This window comes from Taudactylus pleione, unplaced genomic scaffold (genome assembly GCF_031769625.1).
Source record: "Taudactylus pleione unplaced genomic scaffold, aTauple2 ptg000012l, whole genome shotgun sequence".
Classification (NCBI taxonomy): domain Eukaryota; kingdom Metazoa; phylum Chordata; class Amphibia; order Anura; family Myobatrachidae; genus Taudactylus; species Taudactylus pleione.
Genome location: NW_028284415.1, coordinates 17,495,534 through 17,515,602, shown reverse-complemented (window position 1 = coordinate 17,515,602; position 20,069 = coordinate 17,495,534).

The window sequence follows — 20,069 nt, the reverse complement described above, 5'->3', positions numbered from 1 at the left end:
GAATGTCTAAAAAAAGTTATAGAACTTAACCTTGTGTCAATAAGGTTGCTTGTAAGTCTGTTTTCAGATTTCATCATGCAGTAGAGATACCATTATTTATCTTCTTATTCCTATTGCTCCTTTATTTTATCCCAACGCTTTGTTAAAGTGTGATACTGTAATGCTTACTGTCACAACCCGCCATAGAGATCCCAGAATCAGACCCCGGCACTTACCTCTCAGGATGCTGCGGTGCGGCTCTCTGCTTCCCCGCCGGTCTGTTCCTGCGGGCGGTCTCTCCCTCAGGTCCCCGGCAGCTTCTGCATCCTGTTCTCAGTCTCTGGTCCGGCGTCTCACACGTGGGTGTGCCGCGGGTCTCCGGTCCATGGGCACGGCCATCTTGGATTGTCCATGTGACGCGATCTCCTCCAATGAACTTGCTTCTCCTTCTCTTCCAGCCAGTCAGCATCCTGCACTTCCTATAAAAGGATCTCTACTTCTCACAACTAGTTGCCAGTGCAGCAAGTACCCTTAGCTTGTCTAAGAGAGCCTCCAAACTGCGCTCTGAAGTACTTGCTGACTTCACTGCTATCAGTCACCATACGGCTCCTAGCCGCGACAAGTAGCTTCCACGCTACCACCGACCATCTTATGGCTCCTAGCCGCGACAAGTAGCTACCACCGACCATCTTACGGCTCCTAGCTATGACAAGAAGCTTCCACGCTACCACTGACCATCTTAAGGCTCCTAGCCACGACAAGTAGCTTCCACGCTACTACCAACCATCTTACGGCTCCTAGCCATGACAAGTAGCTTCCACGCTACCACCGACCATCTTACGGCTCCTAGCCACGACAAGTAGCCTGTGCTACCACTAATGATACTGCCTTTGAACCTCTATATACCCCTGCCTCTACCTTCTAATATCCTGCCTATAAACCTCTAAGGATGATGCTAATTTGCGTACGCAGTCATACAGTAAATAAAGACTCCAGACCTAGAACCTGTGGTTCCAAAGCACAAAGTATTATTCAAGTAAAAGTACAGCAGTTACACGCTATGATCCTCATATAATCTTAGCGCAAAGAGATTATACAGACCCAAGTACAATTATACATACACAGCGCTCTCTTGTCCAGATGTTAGGCATCAGCAAGAAACCCCTCGTCAATCAGCATTCAGCACGAAGACTAGGAACCCAGGGTCAGAGCACACATATTTATACCCCCCAGGAATAAACAGCACAATAGAGAAGTTTGTTGCTAATACCATTGGTCCTAAAGGAGAGGGCATATGTTACAAGGAATTTAACAGGTTGGTTCAAATAGACTCCAACTGGAGGTCTCTGGTTTCCCGCCTCATGCAAATCCTAGCAGTTGTTCATATAATGTACATTTTGTTGCTTGAAGTCTTTGCGGTCCATAAGTTGAGAATGCATGTTGCGATCTCTCCATCGATATTACCGGAATACTGTTGAGAGAGTACGCATCAGTACAATACCAAACATGGCTTACTTATCACATATAAAATCTTAGTTACGAAATAATCTTTATTTCATAGCAATTATAGTAAATGTGCATACTTGAATCTTATACCTTAAAGCTTATGGAACCTTGTATGTGAATATGTAATGTGTGAGTATGTGGGGTTTGATGTAAAGACGCTAGTTAACTTGGGGCAGATGCGTGTGCATGAAGCTAATATTCAGCATTTTCATACAGGATCTTATGCATTCGCTAATATGCGACTAGTTAACAGCGCAATTGTGCTTATTAATGTGTGTATGAGAAATGGTGAAAGATGCAATCGCATGATGCTAATAGTAATATCGCCACATGTACTAGAGTGTGAGTTTATCTAAAATGGCGCTTAGGCGGAAATTCGCAAAATAGCATCTTGCGATCTCATTTCCAAGATGGCATCTTGCGGCCAATCGCAAGATGGCGTCGCTGCGATCCAATTTTAAACTGATCTCGTCTCAGCCAATTATCCAGCTTCGACAGCCCACCCTTTGATAGTGAACAACATGCTATCACAATCTGATTTTAAAATATAATTTAGGCTTACATTTATATACTATTTAGTGTTATTATGGGATGGCACAAGGTGGTTCTTAATCAATCAATAATGTGTCTCTGAGTGGGGACATAAAACTACTATTATACGCACACCGCGGATCTTGGAAGATCATGTGAAAGGTGTGGGGATACACCAGTCCTATAAAGGCAGTCTTGAAGGGGAAATTTTAGACTTTACATTATCTGAGGTGTTTTAAAATAACATTTCAATAATACATTCTATGCATGTCTAAATATAATACATTAAATGATGGTATTTCCTAGTTCAGGGTTGTAATGCAGTTCTGTATTTACCTCGGTATTCATACTGACCACCATCATAATTTCGTTCTTTCGTTTTACTCTATTTTTACATTTTCCACACTTCAACACAATAGGAACACACCGGACACATATGCCAATTATTAAGATGACAATCAGTATAAGGATTAAGAATTTGCCGATGCTGGCGATCACTTCCTGGACCCATTCCCCTAGACCTGAGAACCATTTCACTGGGTTCAGCCATGAAACCCATCCTTCTATCTTCTCCCCTACTTCAGCCACTGAAGCATTATGGTTTTTACGAAATTCCCATTTTAGCTGCAGAATTTCATCCATCTTTCCGTCTATTACTTCCTTGGGGTCGCTGGTATCATTGGTGACATAGGTGCAGCATTTTACTCCAAATTGGAGTAAAAATACTCAATACCCTCCAGTAACAGCAAGTAAATAATTTAACACTAGCCTGTGTTGCACCAGTTCTTTCTTGTACACTTGCAATTCTCTCCCTGCATACCTGAATGTGGCATCGTACATCTCGGTGATATTATCTATCAATTTAGCAAGTTCCTGAATATATGTAAAATTTAATGTACCCCGAGTGATCCTGGTGGGATCCAATGCGACTAAAACTTGAAAGCCAGTTGTCTCACTAATTAATTGAGTGGCTTTGTGCACGTCACCAGGTATCATATTTCGTTTGCCTCTGTGTTCATATTGTGTGTGAAGATATGGTGATGTTATGTTTTTATGTATACCAAGCATTTCAACATGTGTGAGGGTCATTACTTCTGGGACTACTCTTCCCAGGTAACACAAACCTTCGGAACTCGGGGAGAGCCACTTATACGCTTTTCTTCCACATATAAAATATACATTATCAGGGAGAACATAAGGAATGGTATGCATCATTATCATTAAGCACATTTCCCTTGCAAACAATCCTATTTCATTATCAGCTCTTTGTGAGAAGGTCATCGTCTGATTATTCCCTGTCACTTCCCAACTCCCGGGTTTATTGGGGTTGGTTATGTTTAAACACAGAAGTGATCTATCTACTTGGAATTGATAGAGTTTGAAATGAGGTGGTCTGGATGAGAGGAATTTTCCATCCAAGGTTTTCCCTTTCTGTAATTCTAAAATTTCCATGATATTCAGTGGAAATGGCACCAACCCTATATTATGCTGTCCCTGTGGCACATGTGAACACACCCAGCAATCAGTTTGATTTAACACTTTGCCTACCATGCTATGATAATCCTCTAAAGAATACCCACCCCAGTACGGGTTATATTTAGGCTGGTACCGCTGGATACAATTCTGATCAACTAGGGACCCACAAAGCTCACAAATACAGGAATCTTCAGATGATAAACCTCCACACCGTCCCCGAGTATCCAGAATAACAGCTCTCTTAACAATAACAGTACTAAGATTGGTCAGACACTCCCCTGATTGGCATTGCACTCCTTCTGACTCCACTCCGTCAGCACTGCCATCAACTCCCCTCTCCACAATCGGTCCCCCTTCACAGAAACTGGACATTCCCGAACCGACCATGATGATGAACACTCTAAAAGAGAACATGAAAATGAACACAGCAGGTCCATCCATTGCCACAACAAGACCTGCAGATTTCTTTTAGTTCAGGTATCTCACTACATCCTTTTCAAACCTCCCGGAACAAGTTCGCGAGCGACAGGTCCCCGCTATCAGCCTTGTCTCCGACTTGTTTCTCCACCGGTTGATTGACCTTTTTGCAGTGAGTGGAATGGACCCAGGTATCTCTCTCAGCCACCTTCAAAGATGTAGTACTTGTCAGTATCACCTGGTACGGACCTTCCCACTGATCAGTCAAACAACCTGAACGCAATAAATTTCTGATAATAACATATTCTCCTGGTTCAACATCATGACAGTTAGTTTCAGGCATATCATTGGACAACAATTTCAGTTTCTGCTGCTGTTGTTTTAAATGCTTACTCATTGATATAAGATACTTTACAGTTACCTCGTTGTTACCCTTCAAGTCTTCCTGTGGACTTATAATCAAATGAGGTTGTCTACCGAATAATATTTCAAAGGGAGACAGATTTAGAGGGGGTCTGGGAGTGGTCCTTATACTATGCAGGCCAACGGTAATGCTTCTGGTCAACCTGGTCCAGTCTCTGCCATGATTTTACTTAACTTATTTTTAATTGTCCCATTCATCCTCTCTACCTTGGCACTGGCTTGCGGTCGATAGGGGGTGTGAAGTCGACTATTAATACCCATCAGCTTACACATATTTTGAAAAACATCACCTGTGAAATGAGTACCCCTGTCACTCTCGATAATTTTAGGGATACCGTATCTGCATACAAATTCCTGAACTATTTTCTTGGCAGTAAATGCAGCAGTATTAGTGGCCGCTGGGTAGGCCTCAACCCAATTAGAAAATACATCAGTGCACACTAATGCATACTTAAGATTCCTGCAGGGTGGTAATTGGATGAAATCAATTTGTATCACCTGGAAAGGTCCATCAGTCGGTGGAATGTGGGACGGTTTGGTAGGGATCGCTTTCCCTATGTTCTTCCTCAAGCAGGTCAGGCAGGACATTGCTATCTTTTCTGCTTGTGAAGAAAAACCTGGTGTGCACCAGTATGCTCTCACCAACTTGCACATACCTTGTTTTCCCAGATGAGTCAGACCGTGTGCTGCCTCAGCCAGGCTGGGGTAATATGCCTTGGGGGCTACTGGCTTACCTTGTCCATCCCTCCAGAGCCCGGAGGACTCTTGCCCACATCCCTTGGACTTCCAAATGGACTTTTCCTGAATTGAACACAAATTTTGCATCTCAATTAATTTCAGCATATCAATTGTTTGGAAAGACATAATTTTTCAGTGGGAGAAAACATTTTTAACCCTGCTGCCCATTTTGCAGCTTCATTGGCTCTGTTGTTGCCCAGTGACACCGGGTCATCCTCACATGTATGGGCTTTACACTTGATTAATGCCACCGCTTTGGGCAGTTAGATTGCTTCTAAAAGATGTTTTATGTGTCGCGAATGTGCAACTGGTGTGCCTGCTGCTGTCATAAAAGTTCTCAGACGCCATAGAGCCCTGAAATCGTGCACCACCCCGAACGCGTACCTCGAGTCAGTGTAAATGTTAGCAGATTTGCCTGCTGCCAGTTCACACGCTCCAGTTAGTGCTACTAACTCTGCCACCTGGGCTGACTGAGGAGGACCAAGAGGTTTGGCTTCTATGATGTCTGTGTCATTTACAACAGCAAAACCTGTACATAATTCACCTGTGTCTGTTTGTCTATGACAACTCCCATCCTTGTAAAAAGTCACATCTACATTCGCTAAAGGTGTGTCGTGTATGTCAGGTCTAGCAGTAAAGGTCTGATTCAGATATTCAATACAATTGTGTGTATCATTATGTCCGCTGAACTCACCCTCCACCAGCAACTCGTCTCCTTCCACCCTTTGTACATCATGTTGTACACATGGTAAATACGTTGCTGGATTCAGCGTGCTGCAACGTTTAACAGTGATGTTCACAGGTGCGATTAGAGCTAGTTCCAATTTGGTATACTTAGCCAAAGAGACGTGTCTGGTTTGAGCAGAGTTCAGCAGAGCAGATACAGCGTGGGGAGTATAGACAATCATATCATGACCCAATACTACGTCCTCACTTTTACTCACCAATAGAGCTGTAGCTGCTACACTTCTCAAACAGGTGGGGAGTGATCTCGCCACAGTGTTCAATTGGGCACTGTAGTATGCTACGGGTCTACTGGCATCACCATGTTTTTGTGTAAGGACACCTGCAGCACAACCATTGGCTTCCGTACAATACAGATCAAAAGGTTTTTCATAATCAGGTATTCCCAATGCAGGTGCTTTGGTCAGACTATCCTTAAGATTAAGGAAAGCCTGCTCTGACTCCTCTGTGTGTATGACATGATCGGGCTATGAGGAAGAGATTAAGGGCCTCATTCAGAGGCAGTCGGAAGATGCAAGCGGTCGCTCATAAACTGGGCGGTTGCTTGCATCCTGACCGCCCGCCTCTGTTGCGGTCGTTAGGCTGTGGGTTAACACCTACAGCTCTAACGACCGCTCCGGTGATGGTCGCGATGGTCAGAGACCATCGCGACCATCGGGGCTTACGACGAGACCCTAGGGTAGGGTCTCCCTTGTCGTAAGCCCCGGAGAGCTTCTGGCTCTGTCTGAGCCGGAAGCTCTCCACTGACATCACTAGTGATGTCAGTGGGGCCGCCCCCAAACGGTAGGCATTCCCCCGGCCCACCTTCCAAATGGGGTGAGCTGTCAATCAACATCGACAGCTTGCCCCCTTTGGATCGAGACCCGCTACGACCGACACTGTCGGTCGTAGCGGGTCTCACGCATGCGCACGACGTCGCCGTCATGCGCATGCTCTGTGGGGGGCCATCAACCCGGTCCAAGCACATCGGCGCTAACAACCGGGTCTGAATGACCCCCTAAGTCCTGTAAAGGCAAGGCCAAAATAGAAAAACCTGGGATCCACATTCTACAATATCCACACATTCCCAAGAAGGTACGAATTTGCTGTTGATTCTGCGGCAGTGTCATGTTCTGTATGGCCTGGATTCTATTATTTGTGAGATGTCTTAACCCCTGGGTTAGGCAGTGTCCCAAATATTTTACTCTGGATTGGCAGGGCTGTAGTTTGCCCTTAGCCACCTTGTGTCCTGTATGCGAGAGATGAAGCAACAAAAGTTTAGTATCTTTCAAACATGACATAAATGAATCAGAACACAGCAATAAGTCGTCCACATATTGAATTAGAACAGATCCATTTGCAGGTTGAAAAGATTGTAAACAGTCGTGCAATGCCTGAGAAAAGATACTGGGGCTGTCCATGAAACCTTGGGGCAACCGTGTCCATGTATATTGCACACCTCTGTATGTAAATGTGAATAGATACTGACAGTCAGGGTGGAGAGGCACAGAGAAGAAAGCAGAACAGAGGTCAATGACAGTGAAATGGGTTGTGTTTGGAGGGATCTGCATAAGATTGAGAGCTGGATTTGGCACTACGGGGAATTGGCTCTCTACTACATTATTAACACCTCTAAGGTCCTGTACCAGCCTATAACCCCTCCCACCACTCTTCTTCACCGGAAAGATGGGACTGTTGGCTACACTAGCTGTACGAACTAAAATTCCCTGTTGCAATAATCGCTCAATTATTGGAAAAACCCCTAATTCTACCTCCTGTTTTAGTGAGTACTGGGGAATTTTTGGAGCTTGCCTACCGCTTTTTAAATTTACCATTACTGGGCTTACGTTTGCTATTAATCCAGTGTCCTGTCCATCCTTAGTCCAAAGGGAATCTGGAATTTGGGACAACATTTGCTCTACCTGGGATGGATTTTCATTTACACTGGTAGAGTGATACATTAACCTTTGGGGAGTGTCCAACATATCCCGCACCTCGTGCGCAACTCTCTCAGGGATATCTAAAAATACACCATCAGGGGTGCAATATATAATACATCCCATCTTACATAACAAGTCTCTACCCAGCAGGTTAGTAGGAGCCGCAGCAGCCAGATGGAAAGAATGCCTGGTATGCAACGGCCCAATAGTAACCTCTGTGGACTTTGTTAAAGGATAATGTTGCACTTTACCTGTTACACCCATTGTTGGTACTGTCTCGTTGGTCACCTGTAAATTAATGGGAGATTTTATCACTGTTCTGGTCGCCCCTGTGTCTACAAGAAAAGGATATTCAGTACCAGCTACATCAACCATCATGACCGGTTCTTCCCTAGTACTTCCCGGTAACCTGACTATCTGTAGACTACAGGTATGACCTGACCCCTAGCATTGGCTACCATTCTCCAATAAAGCATTAACGGCCACAATTGGAGCTGGTACTTGCTGGATATTTGCTGGTCTCTGTGCGTATCCGTTATGGGGATATCCAGGTACTCTCTGGTTTGGGGGTCCTACCCTTTTTACTCTGCAGGTTCTACTTAAATGTCCTGGCTGGTTATAATTAAAACATATTTGTGGATCGGATTAAGACACGGGTTGTTGTGAGGTTTGAGCAGGGGGAAGAGGTGGTGGATATGGGTAGGGATATGGAGGGTAAGGGTATTGTGGGGGATATGAAGTTTGTGAGTAGTGTGGGACCTGTGGTTGTGTAGGGTTAGTAGAATAGAGCTGTGTTTGCTGTTGCGTGGGATTAGTGAGGGCATATAACTGTTCAGGTGTAGGTGTGTGTGTAGATGCAAGTGTGTCTTTGGCTGTGATCTTACCGTCATTCCTTCCAGAGCTTGAATACTGACAGCCATTAGTTTTTTGCTCTGGGCCTCTCTCTTCTTTGAGATGTTCTTATCATGTTCTATGGCTGATTCTATGAGTGTATCTATTATGACTCCCCTCCAGCCAGGTTATGAGGTCTGAACCCGAGTCTTTAAGTTTTCCTTAAGACCGTCCATGAGTACCGTGACTATCATTCCCCTGTGGTGAGTGCTATCTTTAATATCTTCTATCCCAGTGTACTGGGTGATAGCCTGCAGAGCCTGGTCGCAATACTCTTCTTCAGATTCACTCTCCTTTTGCTTTATGGTGAAAATTTTGTTCCAGTTAGCTACTACCGGAAAATATATACCCAATTGAGTTACAATGCGGGAAATGTTACCTTGGTTTACTTGGTCCGTTAAGGGAACGTCACCATCCAATACACAATCCGTGCTAAATTTTGTCACGTCGGTATTGCGTGGTAGACAGGCCCTTAACACCACATGCCAATCTTTATTAGTTGGCTCATGAGAACTACCCAAATTCCTCAAACATCTCTGACATTTGGCTAGTTCCTTTTTGGGATCGGAGAAATCATTTATGATGGAATTTAGTTCTGCTCTTGTCCAAGGACAATGTATTACCACTTCCCTCATGGGCACTACACCGTTCGCATCTGCACTCCCATTCGGAACAGTTATTGTCCGAATGGAATGCTGACCAGTAGTGCTGCTACCTTTGACCTTGTTACTTGGCTGGGGGTTTAATCTGTTGCTGCTACGTATGGTATTAACAACTTCCTCTACGGGTGCAGAGGGTGTTAGCACTTCCTTTGCTGTTACCGATGGAGATAGCGGCACCACTCGTGATTGTCGTGGCGTAGCATCTATCATTTGTACAGCATGGGAAATGACAGACATTACAATAGGCTCATCATCCACATCATGAACATTTTCTTTATAGTTGCTTAAGAGAGGGTACAAATTGCTTGTTAAATTTTTATGGGTATTTTTGATAACTGTACTTGCACCTCCATCCACATAAGGTGAGGGTGGTGCGCGTGAACTGCTGGCAATACCCCCCACAATGCTACCTTGCTGCACGTGCGCGCCATTTTGCGGCTCACCCGCATTGCAATTCAGCGTCGCGGATGTATTCTTTGGCAATGCGCTCGCAACGCTTGTTTGCGTCGCTTGCGCATTTTTAAGCCACGCATCCCCTTCATGCTGCCACAACTTTAAACATTCATAATATTTGACCTTTTTCTCTCTGGAGCGCATCAGACTGATGTGATCCTGGACATTATCTAATACATCTATATCAAAACTACCAATTCTGGGAAACGGTCTAACACTCTTCATCGTCATTTTAAACCATACATCACAATACCTTATTGCATAAGTACCGTACTTAGTATGCATAATACGACGGGCCGATCCAAACGGCGCTTCCATTAGCAGCACATCATTGTCTAACATCTCTATTGTTTGCATGGCCCCCATTCTGAGACAACTCCTATGTTTAAACTGGTGAAAGACAGTCAAGATACTTTCACTTACCTGTGGACGATTTAATGGCAGCGCCCACACACCTGTGAAGATTTGAAGAAGGCTACTCCACCCACCCGGATAAGATTTAAGAAGGCAACTTGCACACCTATGGAAATTTAAGTCGGCTTCTTCTACGCACCTCTCTACAACAAAGACAACATGTACACCTGCTACTGTGTATAGAACGGTAAGCTGCTTACCGAGTGGCTAGCACTTAGCCCTTAAAGGTCATACGGTACCTCTAACTTTAGGGAACAAGTTACCTCTACCAACAAATACTCACTGTTACACACTTTTTCCTGCACAGAAAAATACACGTTAACCCAGATATTGACAACAATTGAAAAGAATGTAAACCTCAACGGCTTTGTTTAAACATGTGGCAGCACGACCGGTAGTACGTATACGCTATTGTGCAACCAGTCGCATACACAATAATACGACTACCACACAACCATATGACAACCTTTAGCTGCATACATAGTGCGTCTTTACTGTGCGCAAAACTGCGACTCAGCCACGTGTTCAATACTGCGGCACCCCTTTAAATGTTAGGTTCTATCAACAAAGGAAAACAAACTTTTTCCTCTCTTGTCCTTGGATTCTAGTCAGTGTCCCTGGCTCACACGAAAATGGGTAGCGATCTCTCAGCACCGAGCAGTTGCAGGTAAACACTGCATGTGGCCACTCCACCCTTTGGTGAGAAATCGATAACCGTAAGTGCCGTGTGAGCGGGTAAGTGACTTCACTATGAGCCCCCAACTAACGATACTGCCTTTGAACCTCTATATACCCCTGCCTATACCTTCTAATATCCTGCCTATAAACCTCTAAGGATGATGCTAATTTGCGTACGCAGTCATACAGTAAATAAAGACTCCAGACCTAGAACCTGTGGTTCCAAAGCACAAAGTATTATTCAAGTAAAGGTACAGAAGTTACACGCTATGATCCTCATATAATTTTAGCGCAAAGAGATTATACAGACCCAAGTACAATTATACATACGCAGCACTCTCTGGTCCAGGTGTTAGGCATCAGCAAGAAACCCCTCGTCAATCAGCATTCAGCATGAAGACTAGGAACCCAGGGTCAGAGCACACATATTTATACCCCCCAGGAATAAACAACACAATAGAGAAGTTTGTTGCTAATACCATTGGTCCTAAAGGAGAGGGCATATGTTACAAGGAATTTAACAGGTTGGTTCAAATAGACACAGTCCAACCTCTAACAACTGGAGGTCTCTGGTTTCCCGCCTCATGCAAATCCTAACAGTTGTTCATATAATGTACATTTTGTTGCTTGAAGTCTCTGCGGTCCATAAGTTGAGAATGCATGTTGCGATCTCTCCATCGATATTACCGGAATATTGTTGAGAGAGTACGCATCAGTACAATACCAAACATGGCTTACTTATCACGTATAAAACCTTAGTTATGAAATAACCTTTATTTCATAGCAATTATAGTAAATGTGCATACTTGAATCTTATACCTTAAAGCTTATGGAACCTTGTATGTGAATATGTAATGTGTGAGTATGTGGGGTTTGATGTAAAGACGCTAGTTAACTTGGGTCAGATGCGTGTGCATGAAGCTAATATTCAGCGTTTTCATACAGGATCTTATGCATTCGCTAATATGCGACTAGTTAACAGCACAATTGTGCTTATTAATGTGTGTATGAGAAATGGTGAAAGATGCAATCGCATGATGCTAATAGTAATATCACCACATGTACTAGAGTGTGAGTTTATCTAAAATGGCGCTTAGGCGGCCATTCGCAAAATGGCGTCTTGCGATCTCATTTCCAAGATGGCGTCTTGCGGCCAATCGCAAGATGGCATCGCTGCGATCCAATTTTAAACTGATCTTGTCTCAGCCAATTATCCAGCTTCGACACCACCATTTCACCTCATGGCTAACCAGCTGCACCAAGTAGCCTGTGCTACCACCATTTCACCTCACGGCTAACCAGCCACACCAAGTAGCCTGTGCTACCACCATTCACCTCAGGACTAACCAGCCACACCAAGTAGCCTGTGCTACCACCATTCACCTCATGGCTAACCTGCCACACCAAGTAGCCTGTGCAACCACCATTCACCTCATGGCTAATCAGCCGCACCAAGTAGCCTGAACTACCACCTCTCACCTTACGGCTTCCTGGCCGCACCTAGCAGCACCTGAGTCACTGACCCTGCCTCAGCTACACCAGCACCCACACTACAACTTCGGCACCACCCAGTGCTGGCATAGTCTCTCCCTATTTCCTTCACTCACCCATAAGTTACTTTTGACCTTGTATCCTCTTTCATGCGCAGGAACTTCATTAGACCTAGTCTCCTCCAGAGGGCATCTGAGTTGAATAAAGCTAACCCTAACCCCAGCCCAGGAACACAGTCTAAATAAACCATACTTACCTTATAATAGGTTGGAAACGTGGACAAGTGAGAAAGGAAAACTGCAACATCACTGGGGTGGTGTCTGTTATCATTGGCGGTGTGGCCAGGGAGCAGGCAGAGAGGTGACAAACACAACCTTACTCGTGTTCTCCTAAGAATCTACAGTAAATATCACCAGGGTTACAGTTTGAAGGTTACAAAGGCTTTCTTATACTACTGCAATGATGCAGGGCTGGTAATTTATTACAATACAAGTGTCATGCTTGAGGGTTGGTTTGGGTTGGAACAGGCATGAAAAGCTGAAGAGGAGATTTGAGATGCGTGGATGAACTTGGGTGGTTTGAGCCAGGGCCTCCTCATGTTTGATGTGAGGAGGTAGAGATATGGCAGTGGATGATGAGCCCAAAGGCGAGAACAGGAATAGAATGTGTTTATTGAACAGCAGTTTTGAATGGAACTGGATATATAATACTGAATGAATGAACAGAGGGCCTGATTCAGACCAGGACGCTATTTGCGGCCGCTCGCTCTCAAAAAGGGTCCAGATATTTAAATTGAGCGCTCGCTCTTTGCGGTGTGAGGACGCCTCTATGTCTGTGCGAGCGTCCGCTAAATGCACTCGCTATTTTTTCAAGACGCCCCTTTGCCGTTCGCAAATCACGCCATCTCCTGTTTTTATTAGACTAATCGGGAACATCGAACGGCATCTGAACTGCTTGCAGCACTTGAGGTAGGAATTACTTCCCATAATCACTGCGAGCAGTTCAGGCTAAAAGACAACCAAGTGACATGATCGATGACGCTCCTTTGCTAATTATGCACTCCCATTAAACGCCGTTTTGACCGTTGGGCATGCCTGCGTTCGCACAACCACTCCCCCATTTTCAAGCACCTTCCCCTGTTACCACCCACAAACGGCACATTCTGTCACTCAAAGTAGCAGCCCCTCTGTGTTTTACGAGCGCACGATTTCCGACAGCAACGACTGGTTTGCGCACGCGCATGTTGTGCGACCATCGCTCAGAGAGAGCGTGCGGATGCTTACCAGCGGGTCTGAATCGGGCCCAGATTCGGATTGGGACCGATGATGCTGGATTGAGAACTGGATCGGTTTTAAAACCGATGTTGATGATTTGAAGAATTTGATGGATTGGAATCCCGATATTGAAGAATTGATGAACTTGATCGGTTTGAGACCGATGCTGAAGAATTTGAAGAACTTAATAATAAGAGTACGATGTTGATGAATTGATGAACTTGAGCGGTTGGGACCGATGTTGATGAATTGAGGAACTTAATTGATATGAGTCCGAAGTTGATGAATTGAAGAACTTAATTGATATGAGTCCAATGTTGGAAGCATCGGATGAGACCCATGGTTGGAGGTATCGGCTGGAACTGATGGTGGCTGTAAGAACAAGTCTCAGTGGTAAAACTAGACTGGTGTGCAAGATGGTATAGGAGACTTGTTTACCAGATCTAGGAACTGGATATAAAGGACTGGGACCGTTCAGATACAGAGTATCTGCTCAGTACTGAGCTGTAACTTCAGCAAGAAGTGACGTTGTACTGGCAACAGAGGCCAGTCTCGAAATGGAATTTATAGGGGAGGATCCCCAGGGATTGGATGCTGCAATCAGCTGGTCTGGGAGCAGCGCTCTGACTGGAGGAAGTGTGTCATGTTACTGAGTCAAACATGGCTGCACCCATACTGATGTTTAGGAGGGAACCCTGGCGTGCAGCCTGTGTGACATCATGTTTTGAAGACACGCTGTGAGCAAGAGGCTGCAGAGAGCTATCTCCATGCTCAGTAACAGGACACTCTGCGGATGGGGCAGGAGCAGCACAGACAGACCTCAGCACCAGCCAGGAGCAATGTGCAGCATGAGCGGACCTCTGTGCTATCCTGGAGTGATGCACAGCGCAAGCGGACCTCAGCGCTAACCTGGACAGCCACTGGAGCGGGAAGAAAGTGACAACAAACAAACTAATTTCTGTATTAATTGGGAAACATGGCTATTTTCCACAGTGAAATCTGAGTAATGTAAATACTGCTTGATATACAGAACTTGGGACAACCAGAATCTCTCGTCATCTGGTTGTCATAACTGTAAGTGCTAAAAAAAAAAAAATACATCATTTTCAGGTCCCTCTGCTTTCTAGGTCATTGCCCTGTAACTGTGGTCATTCGCATCATTAGTGCTCTTATTCTTAAATAGACTTCTGTGATAATCTGCTATTGATTGCCATGTTTTACAAGGTAAAAAGCCAAGCAGGGTAATGATCAGTGCTTCCTGCAAATTTGAAAACCTTGGAAAGAGATATAATATTATTTTCTTTCAGCCTTTTAGCATCTATTTAGGTTAATTTGTTGTCACAATTTGTGCTGCTGCGCAGGCAGAGATTACAGTGTCAGTTGCAGCTTTTTAATGTAATTTTTTTTTTAATAGAATTAATTTTACATTTTTAGGGGGTAAAAAGGATAGAGAAGTATAAAAAGGGAGAGGGGATGGCAAAGCATATTACAAAAATTTTCTGAGAAAAACGTTATGACAAAATAGATGAAGCATATGATAAGTAGGGGTGTGCACCGGACACTTTTCGTGTTTTGTGTTTTGGTTTTGGATCTGGATCTTTCTTCGTGTTTTGGATCTGGATTGGTTTTGCCAAAACCACCCTTCCGTGTTTTGGGTTCTGGGTTTTGTGTTTTGGATCTGGATTTTTTCTTAAAAAATAAAAAAAACCCGCTAAAATCACATAAATGGGCCTTTTTTTGTTCCTACGCTATTAATAACCCCAATAACATTAATTTCCACTCATTTCCACTCTATTCTGAACACCTCACACCTCACAATATTGTTTTTAGGCCAAAAGGTTGTACCGAGGAAGCTGGATGACTATGCTAAGCGACACAAGGGGGCGGCACAAACACGTGGCCCATCTAGGAGTGGCACTGCAGTGGCAGACAGGAAGCCAATCAGCGTTATGGTGCCCATTTGCATGTAGCACGAACCCGGGAGATCCGTGCTACATGCATCTGTGTGATTGGCACAGAGCAATGACAGGTCCGTGAGACCCGTCTGTGCTGCTGTGGTAAAAAAAAAAAAAAAAAACCTGTGTAAAAAAAGAAAAAAATGGCGTGCACCCCCCCAAAAAAGAGCAACCAGCCCCGGGCATTAGTAACCCAGTGCTGGGTGTGCTTAAATACAGGGGACAAACGACGTAGGGGTCCCCTGTACTTAAGCACAACCAGCACCGGGCTAGTCAGAACCAGCGCTGGTTGCCAAAATACGGGGGACAAACGACGTAGGGGTCCCCTGTATTCTGCGCAACCAGCTCTGGGCTCTGATCCGGTCCTGGTTCTGGAAATATAGGGGACAAAAAATGAGTAGGGTTCCCCTGTATGTTCCAGAACCAGCACTGGACTTTTTCTAGCGGGGGGCTGATGCCACAGCCAGGGGAGCCCTTTCACCGGGCCCCCCAGCCGCAGCATCAACCCTGACCGCTAGTCAGCCCAGGCCGGGGATCCCTGGAGAGCTGGGGACCCCCCCAATAAAGGGGTCACCCTCTCCAGGGCACCCCAGGCCCAGGCTGATAGCCCGGGGCTATCCCCGCCACCCCTGGTGGCGGTGGGTGGCGGGTTGATTGTGTGGTGTGGTGTAAATAAAGAATATCAAACATTGTCTTTACAAGTAGAACTGCAAGTCCCAGCTAGCCTGCCCCGCATGCTGGTACTTGGAGAACCACAAGTACCAGCATGCAGGGCATTAAGGGCCCACTAGTACCTGTAGTTCACCTGTAAAAAAAATGTTTAAAAAAACACAGGACACACACACCGTGACAGTATAAGTTTATTAAACATACACACACACACACACACATGTACACATACTCACCTATGTAACCTGTAGCATCGGTCCACTTGTCCGGTAAAGTATCCCTAGGGGACCTGTGAAAAAAAACATACTCACCATCTCCTATGCGAGGTTCTGTCCTCTTCGTTCCAAAGTAGGCATCCCCGGACTTGGCAAAAAAAAAAAACGAAAACGCGATCCACGAACTTAGTACCGTTCTATAGAACGGTACTTCCCGAATGAGAGCTTAGCGGCGGGGTATCACCATGGAAACCCCGCTGCTAAGCGTTCATTGGCTGAGAGAGGTCATCTCCCGTCTCTCAGCCAATGAACGGCTCCCTCCATTGTAGTCAATGGTGGGAACCGCAGGGTAAACTTTAATAACCTTGCGGCTCCCAGCATTGACTACAATGGAGGGAGCCGTTCATTGGCTGAGAGAGACGGGAGATGGCCTCTCTCAGCCAATGAACGCTTAGCAGCGGGGTTTCCATGGTGATACCCCGCCGCTAAGCTCTCATTCGGGAAGTACCGTTCTATAGAACGGTACTAAGTTCGTGGATCGCGTTTTCGTTTTTTTTTTTTTGCCAAGTCCGGGGATGCCTACTTTGGAACGAAGAGGACAGAACCTCGCATAGGAGATGGTGAGTATGTTTTTTTTCACAGGTCCCCTATGGATACTTTACCGGACAAGTGGACCGATGCTACAGGTTACATAGGTGAGTATGTGTACATGTGTGTGTGTGTATGTATGTTTAATAAACTTATACTGTCACGGTGTGTGTGTCCTGTGTTTTTTTAAACATTTTTTTACAGGTGAACTACAGGTACTAGTGGGCCCTTAATGCCCTGCATGCTGGTACTTGTGGTTCTCCAAGTACCAGCATGCGGGGCAGGCTTGCTGGGACTTGCAGTTCTACTTGTAAAGACAATGTTTGATATTCTTTATTTACACCACACCACACAATCAACCCGCCACCCACCGCCACCAGGGGTGGCGGGGATAGCCCCGGGCTATCAGCCTGGGCCTGGGGTGCCCTGGAGAGGGTGACCCCTTTATTGGGGGGGTCCCCAGCTCTCCAGGGATCCCCGGCCTGGGCTGACTAGCGGTCAGGGCTGATGCTGCGGCTGGGGGGCCCGGTGAAAGGGCTCCCCTGGCTGTGGCATCAGCCCCCCGCTAGAAAAAGTCCAGTGCTGGTTCTGGAACATACAGGGGAACCCTACTCATTTTTTTCCCCTGTATTTCCAGAACCAGGACCGGATCAGAGCCCAGAGCTGGTTGCGCAGAATACGGGGGACCCCTACGTCGTTTGTCCCCCGTATTTTGGCAACCAGCTCTGGTTCTGACTAGCCCGGTGCTGGTTGTGTTTAAGTACAGGGGACCCCTATGTCGTTTGTCCCCTGTATTTAAGCACACCCAGCACTGGGTCACTAATGCCCGGGGCTGGTTGCTCTTTTTTTGGGGGGGAGGACGCCATTTTTTTCTCTTTTTACACAGGTTTTTTTTTTTTTATTTACCACAGCAGCACAGACGGGTCTCACGGACCCGTTAGTGCTCTGTGTCAATGACACAGATGCAAGTAGCACGGATCTCCTGGTCCGTGCGTGCATCTGTGTCATTGAAATACACAGCAGCACAGACGGGTCTCACTGACCCATCTGTGCTCTGTGTCACTGTCAATCACACAGATGCATGTAGCACGGATCTCACGAGTCCGTGCTACATGCAAATGAGCACCATAATGCTGATTGGCTGAGAGCCGTGACAGACGGCTCTGTCAGCCAATCAGCACTTTGCCCATTAAAGGCAAAGGCATTTTTTTTTAAATGGCCGCTCGAGGCAAAACCTCGAGATCCGACAGCAGATCTCGAGGTTTTGCCTCGGGAGAGGGATCCGGGGCAGACAGGGAGATCCGAGCTTGGGCTCGGATCGCCCCGGATCCCCGAAGTTCGGGTGGGTTCGGTTCTCAGGGAACCGAAACCGCTCATCCCTAATGATAAGACAATCAAAATTAGCTGCATCAACCTTATAAGATACAAGAACGTTCCTAACATTGCATGGTATCTAAAAGTGTGATTGGCAATAAAACTCTGAAAGAAAAAGGAACTGGAGGAAAGAGGTTAGTAAGGGGAACAAAGTGGAGTCACATAGAACATATTGAAAGAGATTTATCATGATGCAGAGTGGTCTATCCAAGATAACCAAACAGAATATATGAAGTTTGTCATGGTGCGTGCTGGTAATTTATTTCAAACTATGAGCCTACCACACCTAGGTAAGAAGAGGAGAAATAGAAGGAGGGTTTGGGTCCTTCCAGTTAGCAACAATGAGGACATAGGTAGTGAGTAGGATATGATTAATGAATTGGGCAGGCACATTGGGGTCTGTGCAGGGTAGTAAGGTGTAAGAGAGGCAACATGGTATATGAATAAGTGTTACCTGAGCAATATGATTAGGAACCTCATGCCAGAAACCCACAATAATGGGACAGCTCCACCACAAGTGGGGCATTGTGCCTGTCTGGAGGCATCCCCTCCAACATTGATTGGAGATGCTTGGAAAGATTGAGTGGAGTCATGACGGAAATAGATACCATTGATAAAATAGCTTATAAGCTCCTTCTTTAGACTTATTGGAGATAAATGTTTTTATCAGACGTACGTAGTTTTTTTTCCCATTCCTCTGGGTAAAGGGAGCTACTTAATTTTAAAGTGTCTGGTACTCAATCTTATCGTAATGATCTGATAACCAGACAGGACCCATTTATACTGTAAGAATATAGAATACTTGTACAGAATTGTTTCAGTCTCTCTAAAGTTGCTGGACCAATTAATGCTGCCCTTTATGTTTTGACTTTTATCCAGCCCATGTCTAAACTGATTTATATATTTAAAAAAAAAAAAAAAGTGTAATTTATAAAAACAATTCAGAGACATATGATTTGCTGCCATGAAATTAATTTCTAAAACCTTACACTGGCATTATTTAAAAAAAAAAAAAAGCAATCTGTCTTATTGATTATTTGCATTAAAGTCCACCTAGAGAACATTGTAACTCAAGATGGTCTGTTCTATGATAGTGGAATTAACAGCCTGAACATGGAGTAAAATATGGTCAGATAATGAAGCTTTCTAAGATTAACAAATATTTTTCAATAAAAGTATGTTTTTCTGTATTCTCAAAAGGTCACTACTTAATACTTACTGTAAAAAGTATTCTTACAGTTCACTGCAGTTAACTTTGTGTTAATGTTTTTTTTTTATTAAGAAAAGTAGTTTTTAATGTTTTTTTTTACAGCACAATGGAAAGTAATAGTTCCTGTGCCAAAAGTAACGTATAATACCAATTTAATCTTAATTTTGCTGAAGGTTAACATACTACTCTAGTGCTATTAAAAATAATATTTTCCTTTTTTTTGTGCAATTTTTAGGACCGTTAAATTCCAATTGTAAAGTGCAATTGAATATACTCGTGCCATATAAGTAACTAGTAAAGGGCTTGGATCTCCTCAGTGTGAACCCATGCTGATCTCCATCAACCCCCTGCTCTGTCCTGCTCTGCCACCTACTCAGCTGCGCTGTCTAGCCCGCGACCCCTCCGGCGCCTCGGCGTTCACTGAACTGGAGATAAAAAGAGTATTATTTTTTTGTTGTTGAA